Here is a 4,675-nt window from a genome sequence, read left to right as displayed (position 1 = left end):
AGAGACATTCTGAAGACTTGATCTTTTTTCATCTCCAGGGTTACGCTTGATTATTTACCTCCTTCACTTAATTAAGTCAGACTGTTTTTATCATAGCATAGAGCATGCGTGATATAAGTGAAACAAATGTTTCTGCATTGTTTATTTGTTCACTCATAAAGTCAATATAAATAATGATAGATGAAGAACAATATTTGGCCTAAAAACTGCATTCTGGCATAAAAACCAATGGTTATCCTTCATTCATAGCATGATTTTAGGGTCTTTGCTTCTCATATCCTATTGCGAAGATTATTCCAGATATTAATCACTCTGTATTTAGAAGCTCTTCCAAACAACAATCTTGAATTTGCATTTTGCTATTTTGTATTTTTGCCCATTTGTTATGAAGTCAATGTTTTACTTTAAATAGTGCTGTCTCTTTTTGGGAGCATTTACATTCCATTGAACCATTTATTCATCTAGCCTGGAGCATGCTTCTGTATGACCATGACAGTGTACAGCTTATTGCTAAAAGTTTTCTTATCCTTTTTTATTGATCCATGAGATATGAACATCGCTGACAAATCCAGAAACTATTACCAATCACTAATTTACAATTGCAAAGTGGTGGTGGTGAGCCATCTTGTACAAGGAGTCCATGTAGTGTCTGTAAATCCACAGTGTGCTATTAGGTTTGGAATTTGAGGAGTTTGAACCATTAAACATTCAACATTATGTTAATGTTATGTTGAATGTTTAAAAGGTGATGGATGGGGTGCTCATCAAGTGAGCTTTTTTTTCAGAGAGGTGTCGAACTTCCAAGTATTGTTGATGCTGTAGTCATCTAGGCAAGTAGCGAATATTCCAGAATTCTCCTGATATATGACTTGTAGATATATGGCTGTTCCAGTTCAGTTTCTGATCAATAACAATCCCCAAAATTGTGATGTTGGAGATTTTAGTAATGTAGCTGATTATCAAGGAAGATTCCCCCTCATTGGAAATGGTAACTGCAGTTCATGCAAGAGTTTTTTTCCAACTTGCCACAAGCCTGAAAATTTTTCACTTTTCATAGACATGGACTGCTTCAATAAGTACATTGACCTAGACCCAATGTACTGGCCACTACAACAAACAACTGGAACAGGCAACCAGAGGCAGCAGAAATGGAACCCAGATAAATTCCAGAAATACAACAGTGCTTCATAGGAGGCTCCAAAGCACTGAAGATATCACTGAGACATATCCAAAACCATGACAACTGGCACCCAAGCTACAAATCTTTACACAAACTTTGAATTGCTTCAATATTCTAGGAGTTATAAATCAAACTAAATGCTGTGCAATCATCAGTGACCATTCCATTCCTCACCTCATGATGCTAACAATATTATTGCTGAAGTAAGTGGGCCTAGGACTCTACCCTTCAGAAATTGATATAGATTATTAACAGTGTGGAAGCAGGCCCTTTAGCCCAACATGTCCACACTGAACTGTAACCCACCCATTCCCCTACATTTACCTAACACTATGAGCAATTTAGCACAGCCAATTCACCTGACCTGCACATCTTTGGACTGTGGGAGGAAACCCACGCAGACACGGGGAGAATGTGCAAACTCCACACAATCAGTCGCCTGAGTCGGGAATTGAACCCGGGTCTCGGGTGCTGTGAGGCAGCAATTCTAACCACTGTGCCACCGTGCCGCCCACTTGAGCCTATGTTGATTGGCCTCCAACAATCATACCCATCTTTCTGTATCATATGTATGCATCCAAACATTGGAAAGCTTTTACTTGCTTAGATTGACTTCAAATTTGCTAGGACTCATTGATGCCACACTGTCAAGTGCTGTCTTGATACCAAGGGCAATCATCTGCATTGCAACTCTACATTTCAATTATTTTGGTCATATTTGGACCAAGGCTGTGATGAAATCTGAAGATGAACAGCCTGAGTATCAGTGACAGAAAGAATTAGTTCATAACATTGTCAATGGCACCTTCCATCGTTTTGCTTATGACCAAAAGTAGACTGATAGAAGGCAATTGGTTGGAGTGAGTTTGTCCTGATTTTTGCAGATAAGTTATACCTAGACAATTGTCAGCTAAATGTCACCATTATAAACAGCTTAGCTAAGGGTTTAGCTTGCTCTGTAGCACAATTCTTCACTATTACACCTGGAATGTTGTCAGTGAACAAAATCTGTTATAACCAATGTATTCAATGTTTTCTTAGAGTCATAGAGATGGACAGCATGGAAACAGACCCTTCAGGCCAACCTGTCCACACCGACCAAATATCCCAATCCAATCTAGTCCCACCTGCCAGTATCTGGCCCATATCCCTCCAAACCCTTCCTATTCATATACCCATCCAAATGCCTCTTAAGTGTTGCAATTGTACCGACCTCCACCACATCCTCTGGCAGCTCATTCTATACACGTACCACCCACTGCATGAAAATGTTGCCCCTTAGGTCTCTTTTATATCTTTCCCCTCTCACACTAAACCTATGCCCTCTAGTTCTGGACTCCCTAATCCCAGGGAAAAGACTTTGTCTGTTTATACTATCCATGCACCTCATAATTTTGTAAACCTTTATAAGATCACCCCTCAGCCTCCGACGCTCCAGGGAAAACAGGTCCAGCCTGTTCAGCCTCTCCGTATAGCTCAAATCCTTCAACCGTGGCAACATCCTTGTAAATCTTTTCTGAACCCTTTCAAGTTTCACAACATCTTTCCAATAGGAAGGAGACCAGAATTGCATGCAATATTCCAACAGTGGCCTAACCAATGTCCTGTACAGCCGCAACATGACCTCCCAACTCCTGTGCTCAATAGTCTGACCAATAAAGGAAAGCATACCAAATGCTTTCTTCACTATCCTATCTACCTGCGACTCCACTTTCAAGGAGCTATGAACCTGCACTCCAAGGTCTCTTTGTTCAGCAACACTCCCTAGGACTTTACCATTAAGTGTATAAGTCCTGCTAAGATTTTCTTTCCCAAAATGCAGCACCTTGCATTTATCTGAAATAAACTCCATCTGCCACTTCTCAGCCCATTGGCCCATTGGCCCATTGGCCCATCTGGTCCTGTTGTAATCTGAGGTAACCTTCTCTGCTGCCCACGACACCTCCAATTTTGGTGTCATCTGCAACTTACTAACTGTACCTCTTATGATCGCATCCAAATCAATTATGTAAATAATACAAAGTAGAGGACCGAGCACCGATCATTCTGGTACTCCACTGGTCACAGGCCTCCAGTCTGAAACACAATCCTCCACCACCACCCTTTGAGCCAGTTCTGTATCCAAATGGCTAGTTCTCCCTGTATTCTATGAGATCTAACCTTGCTAATCAGTCTCCCATGGGGAACCTTGTCAAACGCCTTACTGAAGTCCATATAGATCACATCTACTGCCCTCATCAATCTTCTTTGTTACTTCTTCAAAAAACTCAATCAAGTTTGTGTGACATGATATCCCACGCAGAAAGCCATGTCGACTTCCCTAATCAGTCCTTGTCTTTCCAAATACGTGTACATCCTGTCCCTCAGGATTCCCTCCAACAATTTACCCACCACTGAGGTCAGGCTCACTGGTCTATAGTTCCCTGGCTTGTCTTTACCATCCTTTTTAAACAGTGGCACCACGTTAGCCAACCTCCAGTCTTCTGGCACCTCACCTGTGACTATCGATGATATAAATATCTCAGCAAGAGGCCCAACCATCACTTCCCTAGCTTCCCACTGTGGACTGAATGGTCTTGGCTAAAGGCTGGGTTCTGTGATGCTGAGGACGTCAAATGGAGGCCAAGATGGAACTTCTACCTTCAGGATGAAACTGATTTATTGCGTTAAAGCCCTGTATTTTGTACTGATCTTATTCGGCTCTCCCTTCATTGACATCTTCAATGTTTATGGAGCTTCCTCATCTGATTAAATTTTGATCAATAACGATTGAATGTGACAGGGCTGCAGAACTTTGGTCTGACTTGCTGATTGCAGAATCATTTAGCTTTGCAGATCACATGCCTCTTCTGCCATTTAAATTGTTACAATTTTGAGGTTTATAAAAGTCATCATACTTTGGAACTATATGTTTAATTTAGGTTAGTTGAAGGAGATCATTTGATCTAGCCTGAAATCTGCCTGACAGTAAGCTTGACAATTTGGTTATTACAAATGAAAGGAAGACAAATGAATAGGGTGGCACGTGATTAGCACTGCTGCCTCACGATGCCAGGGATCCAGGTTCGATTCCAGCTTTGGGTAACTGTCCATGCAAACTTCACAAATTCTCCTTGTGTCTGTGTGAATTTGCTCCTGTTTCCTCCCACACTCCAAAGATGTGCAGGTTAGGTGGATTGGCCATTTAAATTGCCCATAATGTTCAGGATGTGCAGGCTAGATAGAATAACCATAGGAAATGCAGGCTTACAGAGATAAGAAGGTTGGGTCTGGATGTGATACTCTTTGGAGGGTCGGTGGCGACTCGATGGGCTGAATAGCCTGCTTCCACACTGTAGGGATTCTATGACTTAGATTAATTTTACTGATAAGAACATGCAAGATATTTTTGTTTAGTGGCAAAAGCAATGGTCTGCCTTTATTGTGAACTTGAATCGCTGAAATGTCTGAAAGGAGCTTTGGGGATCAGACTCTAAAAAGTTGTGTTGTAAACTG

The sequence above is a fragment of the Hemiscyllium ocellatum genome, chromosome 11 (assembly GCF_020745735.1).
Source record: "Hemiscyllium ocellatum isolate sHemOce1 chromosome 11, sHemOce1.pat.X.cur, whole genome shotgun sequence".
Taxonomy (NCBI): Eukaryota; Metazoa; Chordata; class Chondrichthyes; order Orectolobiformes; family Hemiscylliidae; genus Hemiscyllium; species Hemiscyllium ocellatum.
This window is presented reverse-complemented; position numbering follows the sequence as displayed.